Source organism: Leptodactylus fuscus, chromosome 5, assembly GCF_031893055.1.
Source record: "Leptodactylus fuscus isolate aLepFus1 chromosome 5, aLepFus1.hap2, whole genome shotgun sequence".
Classification (NCBI taxonomy): Eukaryota; Metazoa; Chordata; class Amphibia; order Anura; family Leptodactylidae; genus Leptodactylus; species Leptodactylus fuscus.
In genome coordinates this window covers 209712213-209728285 of record NC_134269.1, presented here as the reverse complement: position 1 = coordinate 209728285, position 16073 = coordinate 209712213, and positions in this window count along the sequence as shown.

Below are 16073 nucleotides of genomic sequence, written 5' to 3'. Positions count from 1 at the left end.
GCACCGTAACACTGCTAAAGTTAAGCACTATTAACCCATAAACTGCTATAAACAAGCACATCTATCTATCTATCTATCTATCTATCTATCTATCTATCTATCTATCTATCTATCATCTATCTATCTATCTATCCATCTATCTCCTATCTATTTATCTATCTTCTATCTATCTCCTATCTATCTATCTATCTATCTATCTATCTCCTATCTATCTATCTATCTATCTATCTATCTATCTATCTATCTATCTATCTATCTCCTATCTATCTATCTATCTCCTATCTATTTATCTATCTTCTATCTATCTATCTATCTATCTATCTATCTATCTATCTATCATCTATCTATCACCTATCTATCTATCTATCTATCTATCTATCTATCTATCTATCATCTATCTATCTATCTATCTATCTATCTATCTATCTATCTATCTATGCCCCTATGCCCTTTTTGGGTACACAGACATATAGAGTCATGGTGTGATGGCAGCATACGGTGTGAATAAGGTATATAATATTAAATTACTTTACGCTTAGAAGTTTTTGTTAAAATTTTTTACATTTTTACAACACAAAAGAAATAGGAAAAAAGTTGTAACTTTTTAGGTATCCCCATCAAAAAGAAATGGGTACAAGCATAACCTGGCACTCTGGTATCAAGTCGATATACATGACCGGTTCACAATTGGGTTAAATATACAATGAGGTATAAAAATATATTATAAAAAATTCCATAAAGGAGAGACTAAAGGAAGTCGAAGCGCAAATGCGTGGGGACATCTACATACATGAAAGGGAAATAGGACAATGGGAAACAGGGAAGAGCTGAACTATCAGTATATACCTAACTTTTTTTTCTATTATGAACGACTCTTAGGCCAATATTTCGTGGTAGGACATCCGGGGTTTCCACCGAACGTCTCTCGTTCTCCATATACTACCCTATGCTGTACCGTATCTTCTGTAGGGTGGCGTATTTGGTATAAGGTAGAAACAATGGTATGGGTATGAGCTAAAAATATGTATCAAATTTTGGCCTGTTTCATGTATGAAGAAGAGAAAAAAAATGTAAATGTTGCCTAAAAAAACGCAACATAATAAATAAAATATTCAAAAATATTAAAATTGTATCTGAATATAAGCTGCAAAATTGTGTCACTGAGTTAAAAAAAATGTGGGCTATATTGTCATAGGGGGGAAAAAGGCAGCAAAAAATAATTTAATTTTTTTTTTTTTCTAAATTAAAATTTTCAAAAATTCAAAAATAATTGGTCCACTTTCCTTCAGAATCAATGAGTGTAAGAATGTAAAAAAAAAATTTAGTAGGCGTACATTGTTGTCAATATTAAATCTAAAAATATGTAAAAATTGTACAACAGAAAAAAAAATTATAAAAACTTAAGGTGTAAGTAAGTGGGGCTGGAAGTGAAAAAAAAATAGAAAAAAAAAATAATGTAATTATGGCTTGTTGCCAGATGTAATGGTATAATGGTGACGTGTTAATAGTCAAAGAAGTTTAAAAAAAAAAAATCAAAAAATTTAAGAGTGTATGTGAGGCTGGATGTGAAAAAAAAATTTGAAAAAAAAAAAAATCATGTAATTATGGCTTGTTGCCAGATGTAATGGTGACGTGTTAATAGTCAAAGAAGTTTAAAAAAAAATTCTAAAAAAAAAAGCCAAACTGGTTGTAATTGGGGCCTGTTGTTCCTTACGGAAAATATGAAGGTCATCGGATTAGTTGACCCTTCCATATATTGGGAATCTTAACTGCGGGGTATAAAATGTCTTGTTAAAGCCTTGTGTTACAATAAGGTCCTCGACCAAGGCCTAAAAAAAAATAGTCGTCACCAGCCTATAGACACCGTGCTGTCATTTCTAAGAGTTGTTCTCACACGCTACACAACAGAGATGGGGAGATTTACGAGGCCTCTGCAGATGGGTGCACACTGCCAAATTTTTACTGGGGTATCCACCACATTTTATGGGGGCCCTCTTTTGTCTGTCCGCCCCGGAGCTGCAGTTTTATCAGCTACTTTCTAAGGGGAAAGCATTTTCAAACCAGCAAGGACGCTGCCAATTTTAAAATTTCATGGTTGGTTTTGTAAAGAAATTCTTGCTGACCTACTTTAGCAGCTTTTCTCAGCCCTACGAGAGATGGAAGGATGTGTTTTTCCCCATTTATTCTTTTTCCCTTTGACAAGGTTTCTTTTTCTTTTTTTTTTCTTTTCGTGCCTTGTATAAAGAAGTCCTCCAATGGCGGTAAGCTTGTTCATTTGCATCGGTGGAATTACAATTTGGATAGACAACACAATTACCTACCTCCTAAATTATGCATCGTTCATTTGCATTGAAAATTCTGTTATCGCACGGGCAAAGGCATCAAAAGATTAAAAGGAAAAATTTCATCTGGAACGTGAATTTTTTTTCAGGGAGGAATTTTTGACATTTTTTTTTAGAAATTAAAGTATTGAGATACATTTAGAATTTGACTGTGATCTGGCAAATGTCTACTGCTTTCACATGTCAACATACTTTCTGGATTTTTTGGGGGGATACTTTTTGGTTAAGAGGTGAGGTTATATAAGTCATAACTTTGAGCTCCATCCAGGAAGACATTTTTGTGGTAGACGTTACAACACCAAATTTAAATAGGCCATAGTTTACTCAAATTTTTGGTAAAAATTTTATGCAATCCATGTCACAAAACTTTGAAATTGACTTGTTTAATTTTTCTAGAATTATTCCACATTATATGTATACACTGGAATCTAGATATCTTTAATATCCCTGACTGTCAGGAGGTAAACGTTAAAAATGGTGAAATATCATCTACTATGACATGAATTCAAAATTATGGAAGAACTCTAAGCATTTGCTGAAGACGTGTTTGGGTGTGGCTACTGAGACCCTCACAAGAACCCAATTTTCCAAGTTCCCTGTGCGAGGTGCGGTACATGTGTGACCAGTACTCCGTTCAGTGCTCCGTCAGTCCTGTAGAAGTGAATGGAGCAATGGTGGTCACCCATACACTTTACTGCTCTCAAAGAGTGTATAGAGACGCCCAGTGATCAGACACTTAGTGCCTAACTTTTTGTGTTGTTTATGGGAAAAAATCCCTTGTAATTTTGTAATTGGCTGCTGAACTTTTGGTATGTGACCAGCCTTGTAGTAGAACCCATGTGGGTCATCAATATCAAATCAGTCATGATCCAACACCCAGGACCCCGATGATCAGCTGTTTGAAGGGATCACAGTGTTTATGTGAGTGTTGCAGCCATCAAACACAGCACAATACATTGTATAGTGGCTGTGCTTGATATTGCAGCTCAGCCCCATTTACTTGATTAGGACTGAGCTGCAAACAGGCCATGTGACCGATGAATGTGACGTCACTGGCCTTTGAAGTATGACACTCTTTGTATCTACTTTCTGGTTAATAAAATTAAGGCCACCTCTATTAACCTGATGAGGACTGTCCGTGGACTTTACATGTCAGCAGGTGCAGGCCGTAACACCAACATATTTTGCCATCACTGCAAACTAGTCACTGCCTCTATTGGACATGATGATCACATGATTGCTGGGTGACTCCCGAAGTAGCAGAGTGGCTGCTGGGCCTAATCAACTCTGCTAGTGACTACTGCCACTCGAGGAGACTGTTTCCACCAATAACTGGGGCTCCTATGGAAGTAATATATACATCCATATACAACCCCCCCCCCCAAAAAAAAAAAAACAACGATTGTTAATGGACAAACATGGAAACTAAACAAAAATGAAGCAAAAATTATTTTGGTAACCCAACAATTATAAAAGTTAGGAACATTAAAACAACATTAAAGTAAGTCTGGTCTGTAAGGCCTTATCGGACCTAGTTATTAAGGGGTTAATATCGAATTTCATGCTAGGGTATTGGAAAATGTGTTTTCTAATTCAGATAACCCCTTTAAGGCTGAGTTCAGACAGGGTTTTTTGGTCAGGAATTTGGTCAGGAATCCGCCTTAAAATCAGCCTCCAAAAAAAGGCCTCCAGAATAGTGATAGCATGTAGAATGGGTACCCAGCTTAAATTTTGTACTGACCAAATAGCAATTTGTCCAATTTTATAACCTTGTCAGAATAGCTAGAAAGTAGGGACAGATGGCATATATGCAGGTCGTCTGGAGAATAATAGTAGAGTTGGCCTGATGTCAAGTATGAGAAAATCTCAGCTAAACTTTATTTTGTTTTATTTTGTGTGTGTGTGTATATATATATATATATATATATATATATATATATATATATATACAAAAAAAATAAAAATAAATAAAAACAAAAAAAAAAAAAAAATATATATATATATATATATATATATATATATATATATATATATACACCAAAAAAATGTATTTGACTATTTTTCCCAATTTGCCATATCCTTCAGGATCAGTCAACAATCTTTGTTAAAACATTAACCGTGATGTTGGATATTTTTGGCCAGTAACAAGCTTCGAGAGGTATTTCCATGAACGTAACCATATTCACATTTTTAGACAATTAAAAGTTAAACATTTTTGCAAATATAAATAATTAATTTTGCAGAGTTTTAAAGATTTTCTCCAACCATCTTAGTAAAGACAGTTTATTGTCTTCATCTGTTGCCAATGGATATTGACCATGAATACAGAACTTTCTATGGCCCTTGTCAGAAACCCAACCATGATGTCCTTATTGTGGTCAGGTTACCTTCTCATACATGTAGGTCCTCCTGATAACTAGCCATGATGTCCTTATTGTGGTCGGGTTATCTTCTCATACATGTAGTGTCCTCTCCTGATAACCAGCCATGATGTCCTTATTGTGGTCGGGTTATCTTCTCATACATGTAGTGTCGTCCTGATAACCAGCCATGATGTCCTTATTGTGGTCGGGCTATCGTCTCATACATGTAGTGTCCTCCTGATAACCAGCCATGATGTCCTTATTGTGGTCAGGTTATCTTCTCATACATGTAGTGTCCTTCTGATAACCAGACATGATGTCCTTATTGTGGTCAGGTTATCTTCTCATACATGTAGTGCCCTCTCCTGATAACCAGCCATGATGTCCTTATTGTGGTCAGGTTATCTTCTCATACATGTAGTGTCCTTCTGATAACCAGACATGATGTCCTTATTGTGGTCGGGTTATCTTCTCATACATGTAGTGTCCTCCTGATAACCAGCCATGATGTCCTTATTGTAGTCGGGTTATCTTCTCATACATGTAGTGTCCTCCTGATAACCAGCCATGATGTCCTTATTGTAGTCGGGTTATCTTCTCATACATGTGGTGTCCTCCTGATAACCAGCCATGATGTCCTTATTGTAGTCGGGTTATCTTCTCATACATGTAGTGTCCTCCTGATAACCAGCCATGATGTCCTTATTGTAGTCGGGTTATCTTCTCATACATGTAGTGTCCTCCTGATAACCAGCCATGATGTCCTTATTGTGGTCGGGTTATCTTCTCATACATGTAGTGTCCTCCTGATAACCAGCCATGATGTCTTTATTGTAGTCGGGTTATCTTCTCATACATGTAGTGTCCTCCTGATAACCAGCCATGATGTCCTTATTGTAGTCGGGTTATCTTCTCATACATGTAGTGTCCTCCTGATAACCAGCCATGATGTCCTTATTGTGGTCGGGTTATCTTCTCATACATGTAGTGTCCTCCTGATAACCAGCCATGATGTCCTTATTGTAGTCGGGTTATCTTCTCATACATGTAGTGTCCTCCTGATAACCAGCCATGATGTCCTTATTGTAGTCGGGTTATCTTCTCATACATGTAGTGTCCTCCTGATAACCAGCCATGATGTCCTTATTGTGGTTGGGTTATCTTCTCATACATGTCTTGTCCCGTACTTGTGTTGATAATCTGGCAACAAAAAGAAAATCATGGCTGGGTTTCTGTCAAGTCCCAGACCATAGAAAGTTCTTACATTCATGGTCATAGTCAATGGCAACCGAACAAGACAATAGACTATCATTACTAAGATGGTTAGAGAAAATCTTTAAAATTTAGAAAAATTTGTAGTTCCTTATATTTGCAAAATTGCTCAACTTCTATTTGTCTACAATTTTACATATGGTTATTTTCATGCGAAAACCCTTTAATGTAAAGTTTATGTTACAAATGGTCAGGTGTGGGCCAAGCGGATGATATAAAAGAGCAGCCCCAATGGTTTATAATGTTTGCCTCTGATGATGTTCATCTTTGTCCTATCCAATGTCGGTAATTATATCGAACAAATGTTCTATGAACGACTTTAAATGTCCATAAACTGTCTGGTTTCCATCTTAGGTTTATGGCCAACTTGATCTTGCTCATGTCTTCAGATCTGTTTTGATCCAATCACAAGTTCCAGATCCTCTAAATGTCAGTCATTCTTACCACTCTCCCATCAGACTACTAAAGAGGTGTGCCCAGTTGTGGACGCCACCTATATTGTATCTACATGTCTTATCACACACAATCCCTTTAAGAAATGAGCAGTAAATAGAAACTGTTAATTTGTCCTCTTCTGATGTTCTTTTCCACCAGTATGTTGGAAGATACCAAGATGAAAACCATGCCAATATACTAAGTCGATAAGCCACCATTTTAAATTTTAGCAAAATCCACTAAATTCTGAGACACGGGAGTGGTGGACATATCACAACATAATCAGATACATTTATATATCTATTCTTATCTCTAAGGAACACATCGCCCTACTACAATATACTCTCCAGAGTAAAATAATGAGACCATCTCTTGGAGAAGTCCACTTTTGACCTGGACCACATAAATGTCTATTGGCCTTTTCTTCGTAGAAGACCATCTCGAACAGGTTGCACTTGAGAAAATATCACGTCAGTCCCTTTCATTTTCTAATATCTCTTTCTACCCCCTACAGACAAACATATATACATGTTACGGCTAGTTTCATGGGAAATTACTGGAGCTACTAGTATGTTCTTGGACCAGTGTATATTTGCTAGTGATTTTTTGAGATTATGTATATCTCAAAAGCTTCTGCTGTTCCTGTTGTTGCAGTGTAAAGGATAAAACTATTATTTTTGGGTAGGAACATGAAATTGTGATACAGCTTCTCGGGAAACTGGTCTAGACCACTTCAAAGGAGCTTTCATACAGACATTCAGAAAGGAAAAAATAAGTACAAAAGGCACTCACATATCAATGTTCTAAGCACAGTACGGGTAACATTAAGGTCTATGAGTAAGGTTGGGTTTCCTCAAAGAAGTTTTGCCCAAATCAGATATAAGCCCTGATCATTCACGAGGATCATTGTGACAAACGGTCATTCATCACAATGTAGGTTGGGTCAAAAGTGAATCAAGAATTCATAGGATCTAGTAGTCGAAACCACAGAATCATATTTAGAAGATGGTAGGCAAAATGAAATGGATCTTCAACTAATCTTACTCTACCATTCAAAACACCATTGAGAATAAAGTAGACCGCCACCTACTAAAGGCTAAACTTTTTGGAAAAAGTGAAGGCCATACAGTAAAACCTCTCCAAAAAGACCTTGAAAAACCCATACGCTTATCCAGACCAGATTTCCTATGTCAATTTTTTTATTTCACCATAGTCATCTTCTATAAGAAGACCACCCACCTAGACGACCACTTTTCAATGTTATGTTGAGTGGTCTTCCTGAAAGGGTTTCATTATATTTAGCATTGGAAGCATTTTGACCATTACCATGAAACCCCATGATGTGTCCAGGGGTGTAGCTATAGGGGTGCAAAGGTAGCAATCACTACCAGGCCTTGAAGGAAGGCCCCAAAGGTCCTTTGGCAAATAAAACATACCACTATACTATATGGCACATATTATTTAGATGCCCCATTCCAGATTTTGCACTAGGGCCCAGGAACTTTAGGCCACGCCTCTAAATATGTCCATTTGAATATGCCACCTCCTTATGCAGAATATATACTGTATTTCATTAGCAGTTTTGTTCTACCAATCCTTACTTCTATCTGCTTCTGTGTCCATAACCAAAAATAAAATGGTAGGCCACTGCTTTGGGCCGATATGCACATCTGACGTACCTGCTAAGTAAGGCAAATACTCTCAAACTATGATGCTGGTTGTTTTGGGGTGTTACAACAAATTCCATGATGAACCAAGTAGCCATGTTTGGTGTTGTTTTACTCAGAAGAATTAGATGAATATTTTACATGATAAAGAGAGTTGGTCATTTACAAAATGGAGATAAAGGAAAAAGTATTTCCCATCGTTTCTAAAAATATTGGTCCTATACTGTGTAATATCCCATCTTGAGAAAAAAAACTATCAAAATAGATGAATATAAAATAAAAAAAAAGTCATAAAATTTTCTTTTGGAAGTGTAGGCATCAATGGCCTAAGTCCTTAGGAGGTAATAAGAAATGTAAGTGGTGGATTTTGTAAATGTAATCGATTTTCCTTTGTACAATGCACTAAGGAAAAGCAAAAATGAAAAAAAAAAAATAGTCTTGAAGCGTCACTCCTGTTTACTTGGTTTACTTCCACCATCGTCCTATTCCTGCTGATACCTCATCTCTGTACCCCCAACAGCAAAACCCTATTACTGGCCCTGACCATCTGCAGCCGGATTCTCACGGCTCCCTGTTCATTCCAGTAACACTGAGAGAATGTGTCTGCCGGAACGTCCTATTGGTGGCTCAGGGTTGGCATGGATCTTTAAGTAAAGTTTTGTCTTCTGAGGTCTCTTCTTGTAGATGGTTGAGTACCTGAAGCACCTTAGAAACACATTCACGTAACAACTTTTTTTTTAATGATTTGATAGATTAAGCCTATATGTAACAAAAATAGGAGTAAATCAGGAAAAAAAACATGATCGGTTTTAAAAAAATTTCAATTTCTCATAAATTTTTGCCAAATTCTTACGGTAATATTAATAAGTAAATTAAATATCTGGGTATTTGTAGGACCACGATGAACATTATGGACCCACCATTATCCAACCTTAGCTCTAGACTACATGGTTCACATATATTAGTATATCTACTTTTTGATTATCGTCTTAGATCTCATGACAGATACGTGCTACCGTATTTTAGATTTATCAGTATAAAATTAATAACACAGGTATAATAGGTAAAAAAAAAACATGGGCAGAGTTGTTTTGCATCAGCAACATGGCAGAAGCACGAGCCCTCGCCCCTCTGTGTTATTACTGAACCAAAAACCTCACCATAAGGTCTTGCCAAGTTCCTACGTTAGGTTACGTTGAAGCACTGTACGGTAGGATGTAAATGGAATATAGAAATACAATTTCTATAATTCTGTGTATGTATTATATATTATAAGGCTGAGTTCATGCGGAGTTTTTTGGTCAGGAAAAAAATGCTTAGTAAAATTTGGGTGGCGTTTTTTGAGGCGTTTTTTTAGAGGTGTTTTTGAATGCATTATCTTCTTAAAAACGCCTTGTGTCTTTTGAGGCGGTTTTTGTCAATTCCGCATAAAAAAATGCGTCCAAAGCCCGCGAGGCGTATTTACCACCTCCCATTGACTGGCATAGATATTTTTCAGGCAGAATCCGCCTGAAGAATGGATATGTCGCTTCTTTTTTCCGCTAGCGGAACGTAATTATGAGCGGATTACATAGGAATGTATAGTGAAGTGTTTTTTGGAGGAAGATTTTGAGGCGGATTCTGCCTCAAAATCCTGACCAAAAAACTCTGTGAGCTCAGCCTAAAACTTGGCAAACAGGAAAAAGTACATGACCAAAAAACCAAAAACTCGGCCTTCACAACTTTTTCCTTCTACATTCATACATACAGAATTTTTATGTTACTAAATATATAGGAAAAGGTAGCCATAAAGAAGGAATTTTTTGTGAAAAGTACAAAATATATAAGTATATGCTCAATTATACCAAAAAAGGAACTAAGTCTTGGTGCTCTGTATTTCTGGACAAAATTCACACTCTCTGTGAGTTTTTCAATGTTTTTTTTTTCTTTTTTTTATGCTATTGTTTTAGAACAATTTCCCACTGTATTTAAGTCGATAGCTATGCATTTGTACAATGGCTGCAGCACAGACCCGAAGCAATAACCTCACCATAGAGTCTTGTAGGGATCTATATTAGGTCAAGTAAAATGACTGTCTGGTGGGTTCGAACTGCAATTTAGACCCTAAAATCTATGAAATATATTTTCTAACTCGTCTCAAATCTGATTCTGTGTATGTATTTTGTGTTATAAAACTTTGGGAAACAGGAAAAAGTACTTGACAATTTTTTTTTTCAAAAATCAGCCGTCACAACTTTTTCCTTCTTGAACATACAGGATCCTCCTCTTCCTCAATATTTGGGAAAAAGAAGGTACAAAGTTTATTCTATCATTAAACTCCAACAAAGTAATTCTAGGATCGATGGGGTTGGTTGTCTGTATTTCAGGTTCAGATTCACATGTGAGTTTTTGGATTTTTAAAAAAAATACATTTATTAGATCCATTTCTCATTGTATTTAAGTTGATCGATTATAATTTTAATTTTTGACTAAGAATACGGTTATGTTACCAACTGACCATACGTTTCAAAATATTTTTTTTTTTTACATTTTAAAATTTTTTTTACCCTTTTTTTTTTTTTTATCCCATGAACGTTTAGTAGAACCTTCTGAATTGCAACAGAAGCCAAAATTAGCATCTGCTGAATCACATAGAAATGAATGGAATGCGGAGACGGAACCTTTATTTATTTTACAAAAGATGTGTAACAAAGTAAGAAAAGAACTCTAGTGTGAATGAGGCCTAGTATATATAATGCAGTGGCATGTGTATATAGGAACTGTTGCTATTCCTGTAGATTTACCATTCAGCCGACAGTATAAAAGTGAGAGTCAACTCACTAAATAGAGAGTCAACTCAATAAATAACAAACATTATCATTTTTTACCCCTATGGAAAAAAAAGTTCAGCTTCATTAAACCCGATACTGAGTGGTCCTTTGAACGCACGTGCCTAAATTAGTTCTCTATTTTGTGATGCCCCTTTGAGAGCAGCTCCCATTGAGAAGTGAACAAAGGCCATGACCCAGAGGTCAGAGAGTAACTAGGGAAGTCTGACCTTCCTTTGTTGGGAGCTGCTCTGTTTATTTTGCCTAAGTAAAGATCACCAATACATTAACTAAAGAGGATTAAAAAGGTTATACCCCTAGGGATCTGATTCAGGCAAGTGGCGAAATCCAGCACATTTTACAATGCGTTACTGCTGGAAAGATTCACTTTTACCAGCAATGCTGTCACATGAAAGTCATGATGCTGGAACATTCACTTTCTAATGCTAAGCCTTATACTGAACCCAGAAGGCTGCTGACTGTCAAAAGGGAGGATGGATAAATGATTGGATGGAGAGATAGATAAATAGATAGATAAGTAGATAGATATGTGTGTGTATACTGTATTAGTCCCCCAAGAAATATCTATTTTAGACTCAATCTTAGATAGATAGATAGATAGATAGATAGATAGATAGATAGATAGACATAGGTAGGTAGATGGATGGATGGATGGATGGATAGATAGATAGATAGATAGATAGATAGATAGATAGATAGATAGATAGATACTGTAGGTAGATGATAGATAGATAATAGATAGATAGATAGATAGATAGATGTAGGTAGGTAGATGGATGGATAGATAGATAGATAGATAGATAGATACTGTAGATAGATAGATAGATAGATAGATAGATAGATAGAAAATAGATAGATAATAGATAAATAGATAGAAATAGATAGATAGATAGATAGATAGATAATAGATAGATAGATAAATAGGAGATGGATAGATAGATAGATAGATAGATAGATGATAGAAAGATAGATAGATAGATAGATAGATAGAAGATAGATAGCTAGATAGATAGGAGATAGATAGATAGATAGATAGATAGGAGATAGATAGATAGATAGATAGATAGATAGATAGATAGATAGATAGATAGATAGGAGATAGATAGATAGGAGATAGATAGATAGATAGAGAGATAGATAGATAGATAGATAGATAGATAGATAGATAGACAGACAGTAAATAGATCACTGACATATCATAGATTATTTTTAGATAGATAATTTTTTAAAAAAGTTCTATAGATAGAAAATAGAAAACGTAGGCATTTATAAATAGTAAAAATCCTTCTTTATAAAGAACAAAGAACATTCTTTAGGAAGATATGAGATCCCCAAACATATATACGGATTAGTTTTGTCTCTTCAGTCTTTTGCCATATCATATTTTGTTGTTGTATTATATTATTAACGCTTTGATCTACGGTGATAATTTTTTAATTCTTTTTTTAATCTTTTTTTCTTTTAACAATATAATAGCTAGAAACAATACTGAGTACTCAGAACGCAACCTCTGCCAATATGTGGCCTTTACTGTCGGCTTCCTTTGTTCCGTTACCTTTTTCTGTGCAATATCAACACGGACAATAGAGGTTAGGAAAAAAGTGCATAAAATATTACACGTGGTAAAGTCCATATGTGTAAGAGTACACACAATATCATATCTATCTCTTAATAAGTACATTCCACACCCAAAAAGTGACCCCTGGGTTACACTGATAAGTGCCAACCTTTAATATACATCCGTCGGCATCGTAAAACTGTGCCGTGAGTCAATGTTAGGACGACATATTTCTCAAATATTTATTGTGTTTGTAGACTTTACCATTTCCATGATGTCATTCCTAAGCGCCCATTGTTCTTTCATTCAGTCACAAAAATGTGACTTTCCCCCCCTGTACGAAGCCGAACGTAGTTTCTGAAAGTTTTGATACCGACTGGAATATTAACAATAAAATGCTGCAGCTTGTTCTTTTAAGGGTTGTGTAATTGCCAAAATAAATATCACCGTATACCCGAGCCCTCATATAATACCTATAAGACGTGCACGCTACCATGGTCATTTGCCCCAAGTTGCAATAAAAGAACAACTTGGCAACATGCCTTGTGTTTGCTTGTTAAATTCACTGAAATCCTGCAGCCACGTACATGCCAATATCACTAGAAAAATCATAAAAATTCCAATACCGTTACCGATATAATAAAAAAATTTCAATCTATTTTCTAGTACGATAAAAACACATACACATGTATAGATAGCCTATAGAAAAGACCCTTAAATGAACAGAAAATCTTAGGAAAATTAAATTCACGGGCAAAGAACGTGTGTAAAAAAATTTATCAAAAATGGTAGAAAAAAAATTTCCTTAAGGAATTGCCTTAAAAATTGTGAAATGTTTGCTCCAAATAGATAAATACCGTACAGATTTTGTACGGTATAATCTGTAGATTGTTGCTGATCATGTAACCAAGGACCCCCCTTGCTAAAAACCAGAACCCAGACATAGCCAGAAATTGAGTGGGAGTACAATTTCCACGTTTTATGCCAAGAAAAAAAAAATCCGAAAATATAATAATAAAATGATAATTAACATTCTTTTTGGACACCGATATATTCTCCTTCCTTAGGAAGTTGTAAATCTGCAAAAATATAGCACAGGCTGTAAAATTAAAAAATTGGTTATAAAAATTGTATGAAAAATCAAATAAAAGGAAATGGGGGGGAAGTTGTCTTCTCGTGTGTAAAGTTTAAAGCTTATTAAAAAAAAATGCATAAAAATTATATTATGATTGATTTATTACTACTATGAATTATTCATCAAAATTAATAAATAATAATCAATACAATGAAAATATATCAAAAAGCATTTGCACCTTTACGGCCAAGTTTTGTTCTCCTTTTTTATTACATAGATTTGTGGTATTTTTTTTAAATTCATTTAGTGACATTAAATTTGCTAAAATTTGCTTCGATCCCAATAAATAATTCAATCTCACTATTATCTGTCACTATAGTAATATCACATTCAATATTTTATATTTTATTCTACTTCCATTCTGATAATAATGATCGATATATAACATTACTGTCCATCCTGACTTCATTAGAATAATTTTAGAAACTATTATATTATACTACTGTCTCTAAAAATTCTCATAGGTGCCAATTTTATTTTCTATTCTATTTCTATTTGAAATTTAAGAAAAATTGAAGATTTTTTTTTTTTTTTTTTTTTTTTAGTTTGATATAAAATGTTTATAGATTAGAACAAGTAGATAGACATCCAGGGTTATGGGGTACTATGTACTTTGCATGTTACTGTCATTGTAATAAAAATTGTTTAAAGCCCAAAAAATCTTATTAAAATTTATGTTAAATTTTATAATATTTTTCAAATGTAATAAAAATTCAAATTAAAAGCAATAAATAAATAATCAAAAGCAATAAATAGATATGTCTCATGGTCAGGTGATATTTAGAAAATATTGCCATATTTGCCTTGCTTTTTTTTTTTTTTACTATATATATATATATATATATATATATATATATATATATATATATAGTATATATTTTATATAAATTCTACAGTTCTATTCAAAATTTTAAATAAAATCAATTTTAATGTTATTAACTTTCTCCCTAGAACTTCTTCCATTCTTTCCTAATATCCAATCGGCCCGTATGAAGTCTAAAAGATGAATATTATTAACCCTAATTTACTCTGATATCTCTTAAAATAGTGACATAAACAGTAATAGAGCTGAACACTTTTTTTTTTATTTTGCTATTTTTGTACAATTTTATTATTTATTAATTTTTATTAAATATAATACCCAATTTTCCAAAAAAATAAAAATGCTGTAATTTAGATATTAATTTATCAAGCACAAAGCAACAAATTACCATATTAAAAGTTATTGGAATTTTAAGATGATATCAACTATATACGAGACAAAAATATTAAATATTTGGATATTAGGATTTGAAAAATATTACGGTATTTTAGTATTATTAACCTCTCTGTCATGTCTGGTCTTGTATGTGGCTAACAGATAATAAATCAGGCAAACAAATCGTTCTATAATGGATGGCTACATCTATAAGGTACCATTACAAGGGTGTATAGACTTCTATATGGTGATAAATTACACCCATTTATTTGTGAGACAGTTTGCTCTGACTTTGGGGCATGACGTGAAATAATAAAACAAGAAATTTTGTGGAATTCGGCAGGTGCCTCCTCACGGCTGGGATCAACTTTATAGTGAAAGATATCGGAGGTGAATATACTGTAGGATGAGGTTGTATCGTGTAGACTATCATCTATAACATGAGGGAATCCTTACGGATTGTTCACATGGAGGTTTTGTAATATATTGAGGATTCTGATCTATAAACAACATAAAATAATTATATAGAAATAGATATACCGGTAATAGATATAATACATAGATAACTAGGTAGAGGGTAGATGAAAAGATAGACAAATGGACGGATAGACTGTAATAAATAGACGTGTAAATATAGATGAATAGATCTATACAGGTAGATCTATAGATATAGGAAGATATAAGGATAGATAGCTAGAAATAGATATGCATATAGATAAATAGATCAATACACAGACGTAAGGATACAGATAAATACAGAGAGAGATATATAGTAGATGAATAGCTGTATATATATATATATATATATATATATATATATCAATAGATAAGTAGATGTGTATAGATAGATACAAAGTAGAAGATAGATATACAATAGATGAGTAGCTATATATATATATATATATATATATATATATATATATATATATATGGATAAGTCTAGAGATAGATAAGTAGAAGTATATAGATAATAGATAAGTAGACGTATATAGATGGATACAAAGTGGGAGGTAGATATACAGTAGATGGATAGCTGTGTGTGTGTATATATATATATATATATATATATATATATATATATATATATATGGATAAGTCAATAGATAGATGCATAGATGTATAATATAGATAATAGATAAGTAGACGTATATAGATAGATACAATGAGTAGATAAACAAGTGGATGTAAATATAGATATAGATGGATAGATCAATCCATAGAAATATATAAGTGAAATAGATTTATGGATAGAGATGAATACACAGAGAAAGATAT